The sequence below is a fragment of the Ciconia boyciana genome, chromosome 6, assembly GCF_034638445.1.
Source record: "Ciconia boyciana chromosome 6, ASM3463844v1, whole genome shotgun sequence".
NCBI classification, from domain to species: Eukaryota; Metazoa; Chordata; class Aves; order Ciconiiformes; family Ciconiidae; genus Ciconia; species Ciconia boyciana.
The window spans coordinates 31,129,278-31,148,727 of record NC_132939.1 but is presented as its reverse complement, the minus strand read 5'-3'; the positions used below and the strand labels follow the sequence as shown (position 1 = coordinate 31,148,727).

Genomic DNA, 19,450 nt, shown 5'->3' with positions numbered 1-19,450 from the left:
ACTATGTACTCTTTAATGCACTTACTCTGACAACACCTCTTTAAGGGAGGGAACTACTATTATTCCCTTTTTATTGAAGAGGACTAAGTCAGAGAGAGAGACTATGAAGTGGCTTGCCTGAAGAGGTCTATGACAGAGCAGGGAACCCAACTCAGTCTCAAGCTAGTGCCCTACCCTTTCAATCATCTTTAGTCTCTTACTCAGTTTGAAATCCCATTCTAAGGATGGCTAAAGTGCAAATGAAACCTCCCTGAAACACTTCTTCCTATTTCAGCCTGCCCGTGAGACTGTATCCCATGCTTAATACTAAACTCAAGATAAGCATACAGCAGTCAATACAGGTTTATTGTGGATCTAAAAATAGTTTTCTAGCTTTTATTAGAATTGCCACCTATAAGGCACATATGCATAGTGATACACTAGCCTTGGCTGCAGCGGTGTCCAGGGGAGAGACGGAGCAGTTCAGGAATACTAGGCAGACCTATTCAGGTGCAAACATGTTGTTATTAATTGTGCCTAGGGATTGGGTGACAATGCTGAATAATCTCATCAAGTCCCTTCCCTGCATGCAATTACAAATTCAAATGAAGAAAGAAGGGAAGGAATATACTAATTTATCGCTGTAAGTAGATCAGCTTTGATACATATTTTCATCTGTTTACATCACTTATGATCACCATAAGCATAAAAGCACACTTTGGAATCAGAGAATAAAAAAAGGAAGGGGAACTCTTAAATCCTGTAAGACAGCACTTTTAGCAATTACCATGACATGTATATTCCTCCCACCTTTGCAACCTCCTTCCCGACAACCACTCCAAGGGAAAAGAATTTTTGTTCTTTTCCCACAACTGCAACATCTGAGGCGCCACAAATAAGAAACAGCTTTCAGGCCCACAAGAAACAGATGCGTCGGAGTTGCACATGTTGAGAGCCCACCCGTGCAGGGACAAGCTTCCACCCGCTGAACCCTCTAACTGAATCTTCTGTTTAACTCTGTCTCCAGCCAAGTTAAGAGCAAAACTCATCCTGATTTTTAGCAGGAACGTGGCAGAGATCGCAGCAGTTGGTCTGCAGGAACAAGGACTCTTTCAGCGGACCACGGAAGGGGCTCTGCCGCTGCCACCACTGGCCCTTCGGAGGCCCCAGAGGTGGGGGGGGCACCACGGTCCCCGGCCCCGGTTTTGCTCTGCAGCTGCGAACGTCGGATTTCTGTCATTTAAGAGGGGAGAGCAGTAAGGGAGGGGCAGAACCATCACATTTGGTTGTGAAATATAACGAAGCATCATGGAAAAAAATGTTAAAACTCTGGTCCCTATTTTAACGCAAACACTAGAGATGAAATTGCAAGTCTTGGTTTCCCCCTTTCCATAAAAAGCTATGTATTTATAGCAGCTGCTTAGGAAAAAAAAAAAAAGCCTTGAGAGTTATGCATGAGGAATGCTAAGTCACAGTATTACTTAGAAAGAAAGAACAAGTACTAATTTGCACATAACTGTGATGAAACTCACCTATTACAGTAGAGTGAGTTGTTAATTCTATTCCTAAATCTCCCACCACTTATATTTGTGGCTTTGTTCTCTCTCTTCCTTACTAAAAATCTTGACAACTCAGCACAAAAGGTTCCCTTGCAGACAAAATCTGCCAAATCAGAGTCACAAAAGTACTGTCAGAGCCACAAAACTGAACAAAAAAGCAGAAGGAAATTCACACTCGTCACTACCTGCACATAAGACCATCAGGGAAAAAAGTGCAGATGCTTCTACCATGTACATAGTTCCTGCACATAGCAGGCTAAGTTTGTATTATTGTAGCCACTTTTAAACTTAGGGCTTTGCTTAAGCAAAGTTTCCCCATTCTTCAGCTATCTTCAGCCCACCTTCTGCAGCGTGTGACCCTGGTGTTGGCATAAAGCTTCACAGCAGCATCTGCACAGAGACAGGGATTCCCCTCAGCAGCAGCTTCAGAGGCCCAGAGCTGAAGAATATACCACTTTCGATTTTAGATTGAGGTCAAGTACAATGGCTGGTTTCCATTCATGTTGCAACATGTGGGAAGCTAACACATGAGAAAAAGGTGAGACAATGAAAAAACTAGCAGGAAGAAGAAAATACTTCCCTTCTGAAACCAGAAGTGTATCAGTCCCTGCAGACGCAGTTTCTCTTGCACCTGCATTCCCAGTACATTTTGTCCATTTCCTAGAACACGATGCCTTCCAGTTAAATATACTTAGTTCCACAAAGGTATCGTGGCAGGACAAACTGTTTCAAAAGACATGAACCACCCGTCTAATTAAGCAACTGTCGTAACTTCTTAGTGTGCGCAGCTTCTAACAATTGGTAGTTTCTTTAATATAATTTTTTTACTTCTACCTTATCTGAAAGTAATAGGACAGATTTGGACACAGAAAAGCTACAACCAATAAAAAGAAGTTGTTTACCATTGTAGTTATACTTCTCAGCTCCCTTTCTTGAAGAAATAAAAGATTTTATCAAACATTTCACTTGTTAATAGATATATTTTAATTTTATGCACAGATATTTGCATGGTGAAGAGGAATTAACACTTTTTTTTGATACAGAAAGAATACTGTGTGCCAAATTTCTCAATATCATTGGAGGAACTGCTGATAGTTTGAAAGACTGAATTCTCAAAAATCAATTGAAAAATTTCATACACATACCTCCTCCTCCTAACATTCAGTAGACATTGGTTTTAAAGGTTCAGGTTTTTAATGGCAGCAGTTGGAAAAAGCCCCACCTGTCAGTTGCCTAACTCCCAGTATCATTTCACTAGCTCTCTAGTCAAATTCTAAAATAAGCAGATTTGCAACTCTAATGTTAAAAAAGGAAATTGCCTACCACACTCCAACTTTTCAAGCTTTTGTACCTTAAGCAAGTAAAATGACACTTCCAGTGGTCTTTGAATAAACAGTTTAAAATAAAGTCCATCGGAATAAAGATACTTTGATTGCCTAGCTGCAACAGTAAAAATTTCCTTACCCAAATATGGACACATTCTTTTCCTGTTCATTGTGGAAAACTAACTCTTCAGTAGCTATATCCACCCCCTCTGTGTTTCTTGCTAATCTGTGTACTTAGAACAGTCTCTACTATTGAGAGCAACTTAGCTGTTTCACTAAACCAGCCTAGAAATAATTTCCACAATCATTCTCTGGGGAGGAATGAGGGGAGATGTATACTTGTAAATGGTTAACACTCTCCCCCCAAGCAAATTGCACACACAGGCAAAAAGGCAAGGGAAATAATTAACCTTCCAACTCCTGAATTTTGGCTTCAATTCCCTAAAGTAGCTTCATGCACAAAACTGACATGTGGAAAGAATAATCAGTGGTGACCAATTTGCTGAGGGTTGTGGAAAACTGGCCTGTGGAACACAGCGAGCTCTCGCCAGAGATCTGCTGCAGTCTCTTCTGCCACACCGAGCTCAGCAAACGTGCACCGCAAAAGCAGCACCATGTCCTTCCCAGGCATTCTGGAAAACCTCAGTGCTTAAAAGCAATCACTGACCACCTCTTCCCTCCCAGCTAAAGTTTAACAACCTCTTTTTTTATTTATTTATTTTTTTAAAGAAAAAAAGGCATAGAATTGCAAACGTATGCACTAACTTGAAGTCACTTTTTAGTCTTTAAGGCATGCAGCTCCATCACATGGTCCTAAGGCCTCCTCTGGATACTGGCACCATTTCTGTCAGGAGATACAATCCATTTATTTTAAGACACAGAAGGGTGGTGTTTTAATCTACAAGTTTGCTTTCGGTTTGAAGCTGCCTTTTTAAAGCAAAATCGCTCTTCATTAAAGTATCTAGTATTTGAAGATGAAGTGATGAACAACACTTCATTAAAGTATTCATTAAATAACTCTCTCATTCACTAAAGAAAAAAATAATCCTGAAGTGATCTTATACCAGATCCACTATTTTAGCATCATAATTCCTTCCTGAAGAAGCAGCAGCTCTCATAAGTGCTGTCGGCATATAATTTTAGCTCTGTACTTTGCTCTACTTATTATCAAATATTTTAGGAAGTGTATCTGTAATTACTAAATATCTTCCAAATTTGCATTAAAAAAAATAATCTTATTTTCCTATCCAAAATGAAATCTGTATTTTGGAGGTGGCAAGACCCTGGGTTTCCCCCTGGCAGGGGATGGCTATCCTCCCCTGCTTTCTTTGAGCAGACTGACATCCAGTATGTTAGCACCTCTGGCACATACACCTCTGTTATCCAGGTCCACTCACACTGCTGTAAAAGAACTGCTCCCAGACACTTTTGTAGGCATCTGGGGACCAACAGATTTTAATGTACATTGCTGTTGTAGCTCATGGCCTGTATCTCCCCAGCTCTTTTAGTTTTTCAAACTCCCTAAGATGCCTCTCTCATTCCTACTAGGCAGGAGTAGTATTCTCCAATCGCTGCTGCAAGAAGCTAGTGTAAGCACAAATTTCCATTTATAGCTCTCTACTAAAAAGTTTTTTCCTCTTGTTGAGGCAAACACTGGCCTCAGTATGATTACAATCCATCTGTGCATATATCTGGTAGAAAAGTTATTTCCTCTTACAGAGGGTTATATTTATTTCGCCGTAGTACAGCTGCTCCAAAGCCACTTGGAGTCTAAAAGCATGCTTTTCAGATGTTGCATTTCCCAATGAAACGCATCAGCTGCTGAGCAAGAACCCGAGTGAGAGCCTGAAGAAACAGTATCTCTCAAAGGGTTTGTGTCCACCCTGCAGCTGAGCTCACCAGTCTCAAGAGCCACAAAGCACAGGCAGCCCTTAAAACCAGGCACCTGGCAGCTCCCCCTGCCCTTGCAGGCAGCCTGGCATGCCATGACCTGTGGCTGCGGCTGCTGTGACATCCAGGCCCCCCCCTATTAATTTAGGGCCACCCCAGGCCCAGCCAGGCCCTAAACACCCCTGCAAAGACAGGCGAGGTGACAGACATTTGCAGCACCAGCACGGAGTCCTGCACCCTGTCCAGCAGTGCGCTAAAGGCATCCTGGAATACATTAATTTCATTCAGGTCTTGCATAAGGATTTTTCAATTTATCTGTTTTTTTAATATACAGCCCCTTCTGTTGTTTATACTACTTGTTCTGCATTTCCATGAGCAACGAATATACACAGATTCTTTTTCAACTTCTGCATTAGAAGGAAAGCAAGCCCCCTAAACTGACAAATTAGATTAAAAAGAGCCCAGCTACATCACAGTGTTCAGACTTCCCCAACAGGGAAGGGTTTTTTTGTTTTGAATATTAAAAAACCATACACTGCTACCTACAACCCTCAAGAAAAACCCTAAACCAAAGTATCTCTCAACTGCTTTAATCCTCGGCTTCCAAGAAATGCAATGCTTTCAATGGAATGAGGGCCATAACGTATTTGCAGCCGGGTCAAAGGTGGTGTTCTCCCTTACACTAGCATCCAATTTATATTTGGATATTTTGTTTGGCAAGAAGAGGAGATGAATGCTATTTGCAAAGCACATTTTATTTGAAGTCACAGCAATAAGCAACACCTGTGATCATTAATCAGCTGTATATTATCTTGGCTATACATTATACCTATACTGTATGTATATATGCATACGGTTACATGACTACATACACTGCAGGTAAGAACCAATTTAAATGGAAGAAATTCTTCATAAGTAGTTTACTAAATTTTTTCTTAAAATGATGCTTTATCCCCACAAACAAACAAGCACTACACAATCTGATTAAATTATGACAGCTCCAGCATATTGATGTCTTTGCAGTCATCAAGGAATTGTAAAAACACTCCCTTGTTTAAATTTTGAAATAAAACCAGTTATTTTTCTTTCAGGAAGTTCTTGTAAGAGACGCATCAAGGACTTCAGAGTTTTTTCACCTCCAAAAATTCAATTTGTTTGAGAACCTTCTCCGTTATCAACAAACTATTAAGCGACATGGAAGTACAACTACATATTTTTTCATGTTTAACCAACAAGGTGTTTGTAATTGTTAAACCTGTTCTTAAGGTGATCTACAAAGGGGAGAAAAAGATTTTTCAGCTGGAAATATTTCAATTTTTAAAAGTTACTGTGATGGAGGAAGCTTTTATTCTTAAAACTAGGAAGAGCTAATCTAAAATGCTAGACAAATTAGGAAGTTATAGATTTATTAAAATGAAGTTGAAAATTAGCACTGAGGGTAAATCTTCAAAAGAAAATCTTCAAAAATAAATTAACATCCCTGCCTTCAATTAAGATGTGAGACCCAAGACAATTTTTTCCAGCAATTGTATTTAATAATAGTAAGGGACTGTTGCTGAACAGATAAGCTGACTGTTGACACTGTTCCAGACACATGAGTTTTCCAGATCTTCCTTATTAAAAAAAAATTACTTTTATTAAAAACAAAAGAAAAGGACTGGAGAGAAGTCAACCTTTAAAACAAAATGGTCTCCATGGTCCAGTCAGCACACCAAGTATTAATCTTTGCTTTATTTCTTCGCCTGCTGGCACTTTTAAAATTTTTTTTGTATAACACACAAAAATCAAATCAGTGGTTCTTTCCCTTCAAAGCAATCGGTAAGTCATCTGTTCTCAAAATTCAGCATTTGTAAGAAATCCTGCAATGCTGGTGTGAGACCACATGTGAATTGTGTGAATGAATAAAGAGATATGGAATGATTAAGAGTAATAAACACAGCTTTAACTTTTCAGTAACACAACTGCAAGTAACACTAAGTAAAATGCTTCAAAGTAACTTATTTCCAGCAGTGAAGTAGTTTTCAACTAACTGACAACGTAGTTGAGAATTTCTGAAGGTGTAAGCATACAGAACATTGAAAGCCAAAAGAAAACTAACTTTCTTCCAGAATAAACTCCCCAGTTACTCCACGCAACCTTGTATCAGCTCTCCAAACCAGGACTGTAGTAGTAGCTACAAGGAACACACTACAGGAAAGCTTTCTTGTTCTTACTTTCTTACGCGTTCTGCTAAGTGGTAGTAGTTTCGTGCAAATCAGTCACGTGCAGAAAACTTATACTAGGAAGGGCAAAGTTTCCACAAGACTTTGCAGTTGTTACTGTCAGTTTTTGATCCCGTTTGCTGGGTCTGCCTAGCCGCAGAGTGCAAAAGCAGTATCAGTGTCACGCAAAATACAGCTGTGCTTCTGTATGTAAATACAACTTCTCTCAGCTCCTTAGTTGTTCACATCCAACATTACCTGTATGCAGGACAGCTCTGTCTTTTCTACATTGTAGCATTTTGTGCCCAGGACCAATTCTGAGTCCAAGCTGTAGCTATTCTGAATGAAGGGTACATTACGAAGGGTTACAAACAAGCAATCTACCACCAAACCATTATTTTTCCCCATTTTCAAACAAGAAAACCTCATACTCTTCAAAGCTGTTGTATGATGCATTAAGCACTTTCGTGTTGACATAACAGTACTGGATTTTCATTAAAATATATCAACACCATGCAAACATGGTCAGTGGGAAAGCAAAGGGTTAAAATCTCCATTATAGCTGCCGCAAAGAAATAGTAGCAAGTAACTTGACAAACTATTCACTAGGTTTCCTGTATTCAAAGTCATAGCACTTTTCCCCTTCAGTCAGGGTCGCTATGTCCTGCCAATTCACGAGCTCCCAAAAATAAACTAGTTGAGTAACTAAAGATGTCAATAGATTTTCACATTCCCTCCATGTATCCAAACTGTATGGCTCAGATGGTTACTTGTAAACAGCCAGGCATCCTACACTTCATCTAGAGCACCTTCCCAAGCAAATTCTGTCACTTACAGTAACTCAGTTATAACTGTCACTAAACACAGAATAGCCTTCCAACTCCAAACTGTACTTTTCTCTCATAAATCAAGTCACTCAGAAAGGACTGTCACCTTAAAATACTTTTTAGCACACAGCAAAATTAAGTAGCTCTGTTCACCTTCACGATAAAAAAAACCATAGTACAGCAGCTGACAGATGTATAACCACCTGGGAAAAATGCCTGGAACCACGCTCCAAGGGAGAAAGTTGATCTACCGCTTTGGTTTCTTCCATCTTTGACCTTTTCGATAACACTGCCAAAGTTAGGCAACTGAGAAACAGAAAAGCATGAAATAACTCTGCATAAGAGCCAGACTGAAACCACCTAAATGCACAGAACAACGGAGATGATAATTCTGTTCACTGACAACCTGATTTAAAGCTGAGTAACCAACCTGGCTAGGGAACCTCTACTCAAACCACTCCATACAGAAATTGGTGCCTTGTTTCTAGAGTGCAATCCAGAGGCCTTAGTTCCACATCTCTGATTTCTAGAACAAACATGAAGGGATTAAGCATTTCAGAGAACCAGAAGTCAGCCTTTTAATCAGGATGTCCAGGAAAAAGCCAGTCAAAAAGGCCCATAGAGGATGCCTCATACAGGCAAGCATGTTTCTGCACCTGAATGAAAAAAGTTACTATTCTACCTAAGGCTTAAGTGCCTCTATCTGCTGGAAGTCCACAGCAGGGCTCTTCTTTTTAAAGAGGGTGCCAATAAGTATTTCTGAACAAGAAAGCCAGCTCCATCTCCAACACAGTAGGTGTGAGAGGGTGTGACCTCCTGTGCAAAGCCTGCTGACAAAACACTCCGGCAGCCATGGAGATGCGGGTTCAGACTCACATATCACACCTTCTCTTAACGGAGGCCCCATCAATCAGCTCCCCTGGGTGGGGCAAAGTCCCACTCCATTCCCACTCTTGACATTGTGCCACCACTTGTTAGGTCAGAGTACGGTTCTGTAGCCTCTTGTTGAAGGAAATTACCTCACCTTGAAAAGGAGGATGATAACAAGGCACAAACAATGTAAATTACTTCTTAGAAGCGAGATTGCAAGAAAGGGAAAAGGCTGGAAACAGTTTTGTTGTATGTCCCATGGCACCAGAAAACATTTCCTCCCTATACAGGGTTTTGTTGCCTTCTCTCTCAAGTCTGTCTTTGGTCTTAGTTGTCCCATAGCTGTCTAAGAGTTTGTAAACGTAAGTGTAGACTCATATATTAGATGCAGGAAATTCCATGACTGGAACACCTAACAGTCTTCTGGGTCAGCGCAAAGAGCAAGACTTCCTCTAAGCTCTAGGTACGTGCTCCTTGTTGCTGACCATTTTAGTTTCAGTACGAGCAGTTGTTGTGGCTACGTATGAATAAAAGGCTGAATGAAACCATACATACAAACACTTCCCCCCAGAATATTGACACCAGTTAACTCAGAGATAGAATACTAAAAGCACTTCAGGCTAATAAAAGAGATTGAGAGCAAGATTTTACTTAAGATTTTTAAAGGCTAAACAAAGCCATTGACTTCTTGGTAAAAGTATGGATGTGACTTCTTAAACATTTTAACCCAACTAATATGTTAGAAAGCTCCCCCTAAGTTCAATTTCCAGGCTGTATTCCTGAACAGACCTCCATAAGAACTGCTGGTACAGACCCCGTCACAGCATTGCAACCTCCAGCAGCCAAGTCAGACCCTCAAATTTGCTTTTGACAAAAGGGACACCTATAGATCACTCACACCTCTAAAGGTCTAAGTGTAGCCTGCACCTTCGTTACATATTATTCAAACTAAAACGGTTAAAACCTGCAGTAAAACCATATTGGCTCAGAATATGAAAGAAACAGAGTAAAACTGTAGACTTATCTATACCATGTAGCCCGAGAATTACAGAGCAGGTGCAGTTTTTTTAATTAACGTTCATGATGTGAACAGCAGAAGCAAACCATCTTAGGAAGATTTGAATTATTCTCACAAGTCCTCTTCAGTAGATTTCTGCTCAAATGTTTTACAAAAGACTATGGAAAACAGGATGGGGTTTTTTTGTTTCTTAAGAAATTATCTTTCTGTATTAGACACCAAAGAGTTGCTGCAAACATCAGTGCCATCTCTGCTCTTTAGTTGAGTAATGCGTGAATCAGTTCAAACACTGAGTTTTCTTGTTTGTTTTTTGTCATGCATGAAGTATGCTATTATGGTAGTAGACAGACTGAAGCAAGTGTTTACAATTTGAGATCCAAATCCAAGTATACTTTAAATATCAATACTTTTCATGAAGGAAGCATTAAAAGCTTCTAAATCTAAGTATCTTCCTACCTTGGCACTTTTTTATTTTGTGTGTGCATGAGAATGTTTGTTAGTTTTGGGATTGTCTTTTAAAAATAAGAAGTTTTGCCCTTTCAGCTAAACCTCATTCTTCCACAAACATCAATGGTAACTTCACAGTACTATAACAACAGAATATTGCTGGTCAGGATTGGAACAGATTATTGATTTAGATTTATCACCACTAGGGAAGAAAAAACAAACAAAACACTTCTGTTTAAAAAAAGTAAAAGCCAATTCGATGTCACCCAAACATACAGTCAGCACAAAAGCAGCAGCATCTTGCCAACACTGCTGTTTTAACATCAGCTCCAACTATCAAATACACTGTCCCTTTAACTAAATATCCAAGTACAGGTGGTCAAGCAACTGTTGATGTTGACAAGTATTTGGGCCACTGCCTTTGGTCTCATACTTGCCTAATGATACCTCTGACAGAGGTGCCTTGTGGAGAAATCCATAAACTCGTTAAAAAGCAGCAGTGCAACCTGAAGTCCAGTGAAAGGTCTCTAACTTTGCTCTATCGCCTCTGTGTTGGAGAGATGCCTTGCTTCTTTATGACCAGTCTGTGCAAGTTTCTTTTGTCTCCTGTGCTTTACAATTTAGCAAATATATGCTTATGTCATTCTTAGACAAACAAACAAAAACCTGCATCTTGGCGTACATGTGTGCACAGGCAGGCTAGCTCATTTTAAAATGCCAGGAGAGACTACCAGAATGAAGAAAGTGAATCTTCCAGTGTGCGATTTATATCAATAGTAATTATTATTACTTAAGAGCTCTTCCAGCTGTAGAGAAAAACTTTACAAATCAAGGATTCAAATCTGCATTTTACTTCTTTTGCTAACAAAGCTCTTTGTATTTTAATTTCCCCCTTAAAGGTAAGGGAACTAGATTTATATTGCAAATGAAAAATCTCAGATAGGCTTTGTTGATTTTTTAAAGAAAAAAAAACAGCATTGACTTCAACGAAGCTTCTTGCAAGGCAGCCCATTATTCACCATTAACAAGTGTAAAACCTAATCACAGTATCACGTATACCAAACTTCTTAGGTTTTTAACACCTCAATACATCGAATGTTTATTATTTGCATCTCAAATTCAAAATTAAAATGAATTGTTTATAAGGAGTTCCACATTCTTCTTTTCATATTCTTAGTCAATAAAAGAGCATTTTTATTACAGATCAATTTTTTCTGCAGAAACAGTTATAGTACATTTTCTATAGAAAGAAATAGTAGTAATAGCAAAATAAGTCAGCTAGTATCATACCTGAAATATTCCACTATTGCCAAAGAAAGAAGAGCATTAAAGAAAAAAACCAACCAAACAAAAAAACCCCAAGGAGTCAAAGTAGTTCTCATACTTCAATAGGAAAGAAGAAATGTCTTAAATGTGTTCTGCATTCTTGCATGTACTTAGAAAATCATGGTAACAAAGACCACTTCAATACCGAAATTAAATCAGAAAAAATGAAGCCCATAATCAAATGCAACATTTTGCACAATTATTTACTTGCAATAACACCCTTACATGCAAAAGGCTTTCCAAATATTCCAGGAGGGCAGCTTAAACTCTTAATAATAAGAATGCCCAACAGTACAGTAATACTTTTTAATTCCTAGCTTTCATTTACAGTATATTCATTTACTTCTTCCCGGGCATCTCAATATCCCTTAAAACATCTTCATTTAAACAAATACTGTTGTAGAAAGACTACATGATTTACTCATATGGACTTGAAAAAAATATTTATATTTTCTAAAAATTTGAAAAGATAATAGCTTTCTAATAAAAAATCCAAATAAACTTATAATTTTAATTCCATATAATAAAGATTATATTATAAATATTCCCAGTATTTAGCATGTCTCATATAGGATAACATCTAGAGCTTGTCAAAAAAGATTCTAAGAGAATAGTTCAACTCAGAATTTTCTAAGTCACGAAATCAAACTAAACCATAGGGGCAGCCAGATCTCCCTCCCAGTTTTAAATACACAAGTCTTTGGCATCCTAAACTGCCATCACTGGAATCTCCTAAAGCAATCAGAATGCCTTACAGCTGTGGCTCTCCCTCCTCTCACCAGGAATTTGGCAGTGCCGGGATTTTATTCTCAAATGGTATAAAACCAAATTCAAAATAGGAAAATACTTTGCTAAATTCTTCTCCACCCAAGTGTAGTAACTTCCCACAAACACAGCAAACTCTCCTCTCAGGAAGTGCTTGAAAGAATGAATAATACATTATGCAGGAAGAAATAAAGCCTGAAAATAAGACAGTTTAATGGCAAACGATCCAGTAAATTCCTAAGAATATTTTTAACGCATGGCACTTCATTTTACTTTACTTTTCAACGTGTCTAAATGATCAAGAATCTGAACACTTAAGGATATTATGAAACTGCAAGAACAGTTGACTTGCATTATTATAAAACTCTAAACAATAATGTAATTTATGACAGATTACTAAGACAGATGCAGGAGTTCAAAAGGAGCTCAAGGAATCGTAAGAGTACAGACGTAGCAGATAAGGCCGCACCTAAGCGTACTTGATTGAGTCTGAAATCAGGCAACATCCTCAAGCAACCTGGGATCCAAACAGAAATGCACTTTTACCCTAGGAACCATACCATAACAAGGCAATTTGGAGATTATTCATAATTCTGGAACTAGTTTCAACTTTAGACTTCATTACAATGCAGACCGCAAACAAGGTGACAAGCATTTCTGCAGGCCTACCGTCCCACAACAGGTAGCTTCAGAGAACAGATTCTAGTTTACCCATGCTGAAGGGATGCAGCCGATCCGGTAGCTGGAGATCAGCCATACGACACTGTACCACAACCAGACTGCAAAGCCAAACCAGCATTTCAAAAAGTCTTTTCAGTTAAAAGTCCTTGATAAAAAAAGACAAGAACAATCCTTGCAGTCACAATTCATGCATGTTTGGTCACTATAGCTCTAGAAACACCAAAAGCAGTATTATTAAAAACAATAAATTAAGATAAAATTTAGCATGATATTCAAGCTGGAAATAATAGTACAAACAGTCAAACAAAAAACCTTCAAGAAGTGTTTTAAAAATAAACAAAACTTCACAAACAGTAGTCTAGCATCACAAGAAACAAACATTTATTCTCAGGGAAACTGAGTTATGAGAAACTTAAGGGTGTATAACAGAATAATGTGTACACATAAATATACATACACATTTAATTTGTCTTCCCAAAATAAGTGACAAGAAGATATACCAATATATATTATTATACTATAACCTCTCCTATTAATAAGCTATGATTAGCTAAGCAACTGAGAACCAATTTTCATGTGAGAAGATAAAATACAGTAAAAAAGAAATAAAACACAAATACTGACTTGATTCCACTTCCTATCTCTTACATCCCAACACTGAACATGTAATGAATCAGTAACAAATTTAGTAAAAAAGATATCAGAACTGTTTCTCAGTTTATTACTTCAGTCATTAATAGCATTTAACTTGTTTCAATCTTTACCAATACTTAAGTCAAACTATATAGAACAACTTCAAAATTAATTGTCAAAAACTAAAGACTAAAAAAAGAAAGCATTATTCCATGCTTTGCTGTAGGCCTTTCAAGATGCCTTTAAAAAAACCAAAAAAACCAACCCCACTGAACACTTTGCCACCCCCTCCAAATCTAGCTTTTCCCAATTTTTAACTTCTTGATCAACACCAGCTGTCAATGCAACAAGAAGCATTCATGTAATTTACTTGTACATAAAAAGAACATTCATTTTTGAGAGATGTAAATTTCGAAGAATATCTGTTCATCTTCCATACTATATATAGACTAATGAATTATATTAATTCAAGCGTGCTGATCAGGTGGCTGCCAGTTGCAGCAAACATGATAAAAAGCATCAACACTGCCAGAAAAGCACAGAATTAATTACCAAGATTTATCTCTGCATCCCCATGTGATCGTTTGCTCCTGAATACCTGAATGTTGGCTGCATTCAAAATGCATACATTCACTTTTTTTCTGGTGTGAAGAGCGTAGCTTTTTCTCATAACATTCTGTGTATTTTTCAGTCGCTAGAGTTGATCAGCAGAGCACTCGAGAAGGGCTACAGTTGGAGACCATTCAGAAACAGAAGTTATGCAAAACGTTGTGAAGTGCTTATTGAGCAGCCTCACACTGAAAACACATGCCATTTGTGCACTGGGAGCTGCTGTAGCTGCCAAGGAGCTTCCACACAGAACCAGCAAGTTGCTGGTATGCAGCTACAAAAATTTAAATTATTACTTGAGCAACCACCTCCTTCAGGGACCTACGTATCGCACGACAAGGATTTCTTGGTTTGAATGCTCAAATCACACTAAAGGGAACACGTGATTCAAAGCACAAACAACTCCCATCAGACAGATAGCTCTGTGCCACACTATTCCAATTATTAGGGGAGGTCCTAAAGATGATATTTCCTTAAATCAGCAGTACATCCCTCCTATTTACAAATTGCTCAGTGACGAGTCTTCCATTTGGAGCTGACTCATGAGCCTTGGCTTGCCTGTGCCAGAATTTGCTAGCTTTTTGGACATGTGTTGCAAAACCTCACCACCAGAGCTCCTGCCTCCCTCACCCCCCTGTTTCATATGACGAATGCTCAGAGGAAAGTGGTTTATTTCTCCCTTTACATCACTTAGAATATAACTAACTGCACATATTTACTACATTTCATTTTAGCATAAACTGTAATTTACTGCAACCAGTACTATGATTTTATGCAATGCCTCAGAAAAAGAAGAAAAAAAAACAGGTGGTGTTTTTTTTTCAACAACAAAACCTAAATCAGCTCTTATCCCTAATCCAAGTCCCTTCAACATCCCCATTCCATTATTTGATCAGTAGGTTAAAAAAGCAGCTGCTAGATGTTTACCTGAGCTTGGGGGGAAACTAGCTAAGTTTCTTGAGTAGAAACTCCTCAAGAATTGCTAAGCATATAGAAAACATATCCACCTTTGGAAACAGGACCATGGGCTAGACAGAGTCCCATTCTGACTCACGGCAGTCACCCTTGTTTCCTTACATGCCTGAACACGCCTGCCCCCCCCACTGCTGCCACCACCATCACCAAGGTGGCCATTTCCAAAGAAAGGCTGCAGGTCCTTGTCAGGGGCAACTTAAGGGATTACCTGGCAGCTTGACAGAAGAGCGTCATGGGAGGGATGCCAGGCTTGAAAATATCTCCTGCAGTTCTGCAGCTACCACGTACGGGTGACAATAAGAGTGAAAAGGCAAAAGCATAAATTAACATCTGCAACAAGTATGCAGGCTCTCAAAAGGCTTGTACCGTGCTACAGCCCTCATCGTTCCGTATCACCGCTACTCCCATGCACCTGGATGGGTTAAAGGCTAGTAGGGCTACGCCTCCCTTTTGCTAATATGCACACAAACTTATGTCCACGACTAATTCCACCGAGGACGACTCACGGACATGAAGGTTACCTACTCCTTTGTATACAAGCCCGAAGAATCCTGGCCTAAAACATTTTCTCCCACCACGTAGGCTGTGAAAAGCAAAAGACTTCGCATAAGGAATGACTATAATGTATCACTACCACAAATGATTTAAGGAATCTTCAAGCACTGTTTCTGTTTTTCCCCAGAAGTAATGTTGACATTAAAACACCCAGTATAACATAGATTTACAAGTCAGTCAAGACATGAAGGACAGTTCAAAGAAAAATCTACAAATAGAACATCATAGTAATGCACAGATTAACATATCTTTGCTCATTTTGTATTAAAATAAAGTGCTTCAATAAACTTACAGAAGGATCACTATCAAATTAAGTTTGTCAAGTGATAGGCCTAGTGTTGTGGTCAATTAGCCACTTGCTAAAAAAAGACAAAAAAACCCCAAAACCAAACAAATGTAAACTTCTTCAGCAGCACATCACTACGTTCTTCATTAACAAAGCTGCATACATTTTACATGAAGCATTTAGCTGACAACCTGAGGAAAGTACCAGTAATAGGGTGATTGGTGAACACACTAAAATACTGTGTTCTAGTTGAACGCCAAGAAATTTTAAAGCAGCTTGCCATTTTTATAGTACTTTCCATGACAGTGCTCAAAACACTTTACAAGCCTTCACAGCATTTATTAAGACATCAGCAATGACAGTTAAAGATAACATTTCTAGAAAACTGTCTCTAATCTTAGAAAGGCAAATTTCTGAGTATCAGATCTGAGATCTTTTAGATCTAATATTTCATGAATTCCAAGTAATTCCAAAACTAAACTGATAAAAATTACAGGTAACCAGCATCTCTGAAAAACAAAACTTAGGTACCTTAAGTTGTATCCACAAGATCTTTGGCATAATTTTGACGGTCTTTCAAAGTCTTAGTTAAAAGACTTTCTAATATAGTGTCAGTGGCACACTCTCAATGCCTTATCCTATCCCTCAGCCAACGCTGCCTGCAAGATCACCGAGCAAGATGCAACTCTTCAAGTATAGTTGAAACAGCATGTTTAAAACGTCTCTCTAGTCTAGCATTCCTTTCAACCTCTTATTTTTTGTGGCCTGATACTGAAACGCTCCCCAATGCTCTTCTCTCCATTTCCAAGCAAGCTAGCTGAACTGCAGTTGCCTATTTTAACATAGGCGTTTTTCCCACACAAGCAATTAGACCACAGCAAGAATTACACTAAACCTGCAGGACTCTTAGCAAACCTGACTGATTTTCACCTGCTGCATAATCACTTTGGAAACATGAACGCATAGATTCAATGAGCTTTCAATTTCTTCTGTGATTTCACAGACTACTGGCGGTGTTTCTGCTAAGTATTTCAGGTCTATGACTCCTACGATCAGCCTCACTTCACTTCTCCTTCGCCCGCCCCCCCCCAATTCTTCGGTGAAGTCAAAAAGGAATGTGGCAGTTCAATGCAGAATACATTCTCTTTTTAGCATTTGCAAAGCAAAACTAGGTTTTGTTCGGTACAGAAATCTTGCACAATAGCCTGTGTATACGTATTCGTTCCAACAATGCTGTCCTGTGCAATCACTCTGTAATTACACACAGTCATAAAGCTGCTGCTGTTGCTGCTTGGAACTGCAGTCTCGCCCTCTAGAACAACCTAATACCAGTCTCCGCATTAGGACATTTCTTTTCTCTCTTCCCCTCCCTTAACTGCTTACGGCTTGCTCCAGCATAGGTGGCCTTTACACTGCACTCAAAACACGTAGTCAGGATGAAATCAAATTATTTTGGGTATTATGAAAAAGCAGCTATCTGTTTTAGAGAGGATGCCAGGTAAATCTCTGTTGAGCAAAGAGAGTATTTCTTTAATTCTGCAGGCTGCAGCCACACAAGACTTTACAAACCAAAAATAAATCCTGCTTACGCCTGTTAAAAAAACCGTAAGTATTATATAAAACTCTCACATACGTGCGTGGGTGTATTGTCAGCTTTTACTGGTAAACTGCAACGAATCAGTCCCTCGCAATTGCTGCCAGAGAAAGAGCTGTGCATTTGAGAGCACGGGATTTTCAGAAATTATCTAATCAATTCCTCCCCACCCCCCTCCGCTGCGTAAATCCCAGCGGAGCAATCCAGCCCTTGCAAGCCCGGGCGCACCGCGCACTCCCCGGCGGCTGCAGCACGGTGCTCCCCCGCAGCGCCCGCAGGCCGCGGGACACGCGGAGCGGCCCCGGCCCCGGCACGCAGCAAGCGGAGAGGAAAGAAAAACAAACAAAAAAACACCCCAAAACCGCCCAACCCCAAAGCAACCCCCCCAAAATACCATCCGCAGGCAGCTCACCCAGACACAGATACATCCTTAACGCGCGGCTGCAGCCAGGCAGCGGCAAAGGAACCCCTCCGGAGCCCTCGTAACGATTCACGGAAAAGCTGGAGGAAATAGTTCAGCAGCCGAGCCTGGCCCCCCGCAGCAGGCGGGCCGGCACTGCCCCTGCCCCGGCCCCGGCCCCGGCCCCGCAGGGCTGCGCGGCCCAGGCGCGGAGCCAGCCGCCCCCGTCACCTCCACAGGTACTTTTCCTCCTCCTCCTGCACCCACAAACAAAGCACCCCCAGAGAAGAAAAAAAAAAAAGCCCCAGGAAAGACACCCCGTCTCCAAAATGGCAGGAAAACGGAAGCAAATCGTGCGAAAAAAAAATAAACCCGCGGAAAACAGGAGAGAGAAGAAAACGTGCTTGCTCACCTGCGAAGCGAGACGCGGCGGGCGCCCGCGGGGGGACGCGGAGCCGCAATTAGCAAAGGCGGCGGGGGGGGAGAAGAAGGAGGGGAGGAAAAAAAAAAAACCCAAACTTTGTTTCTTTCTCTCCGGGACTCAGGGAAAGCGTCACTTCCTAGTGCGGTAAGCGGGGAGGCTCCCGGGCCCGGGCTCCTCAACTCCTCCTCCTCCCGCCTTCCTCTTCCTCCTCCTCCGCCGCCTCCTCCTTCTCCTCCCTCCCCGCAGCGGCAGCGAGCAGCCCCGCCGGTCCTCAGCGTCTCGGCCTGGCCCCCCTGCCCTTTTTCACAGATCTTGGCTTGACCTTCCGTGCTTGGCTTGGGCTGCTGCTTGCAGGGAAGGAGAGGAAATCCCCACCGAGTAAGGGGCGGGGAGAGAGTTTGCAGCACTGATTGGGAAGCCAAGCCCTGCAAAATCCTGCTGTGTTCAACACCTGGCAAAACTCGCCGGTTTGATGCCCCGAGTTCAGCGCCGGCCTCTCCGGTGTGATCAGGCTTCGTGGCCCTTCTCTCTAAAGAAAAACATAAAACTAAAAGCGTTTTGTTCTTAAGGAACCACTTGCACCAGAGGAAAATGTGGTTTTCTGTTTCCCCCTTTTGGTCCCTTTTTTCACAGCTTTTTCTGAAGAAAAAGTGGAAAAACAGGGAAGGGAGAAAGGATTTGTATCTAATACAAATTCTCAGGTTATCTCTACACTGTTGGCGGTTTTGCCAAACACTTGAAATATACTTTCACAAGAAAACTGAAATTTATTGAGGTTTCTAAAAATGTTCAGCTCGTCTACTGGAATATGGCTTCCTCTGCTGCCTTGGTCTGAGAATAAAAAACAGCGTGTGCTGGCAAATGCAGGCACGCTGCTCCTCTTAAGGCAGGAAATAAAGAAGCTGCTTCGTCATTGCTCCCCCTGTAGACTGCTCTGAGACTCGAGTTTGTTAGCAATCAACGAAACTTTCAGAACATAAAATAACATCTAGACAGCCTTCACAGATTAGACTCTCACTCGGTGGAACACGGCAAGCAACACGAAAATGCCAAACATTTTTCCCCACCGTGCACGTTGCCGTGCGT

At 40.4% G+C, this 19,450-nt stretch overlaps 1 protein-coding gene across 4 annotated transcripts in view; it reads right to left on the bottom strand.

Moving 5' to 3' along the window:
- Positions 1-18,497, bottom strand: part of MIDEAS (mitotic deacetylase associated SANT domain protein) — a 52,757-nt gene extending 34,260 nt beyond the window's left edge. Inside the window, exon 1 of one of the 4 annotated variants that reach the window (XM_072865235.1) lies at positions 18,353-18,497. The gene's annotated coding sequence lies outside the window, so the exon portion shown is untranslated. Of the gene's footprint in view, positions 1-17,952; positions 18,032-18,352 lie in introns of those variants that run through there. The other 3 variants (XM_072865236.1, XM_072865237.1, XM_072865242.1) reach the window with 3 other exon arrangements.
- Positions 18,498-19,450: the final 953 nt, after the last annotated feature.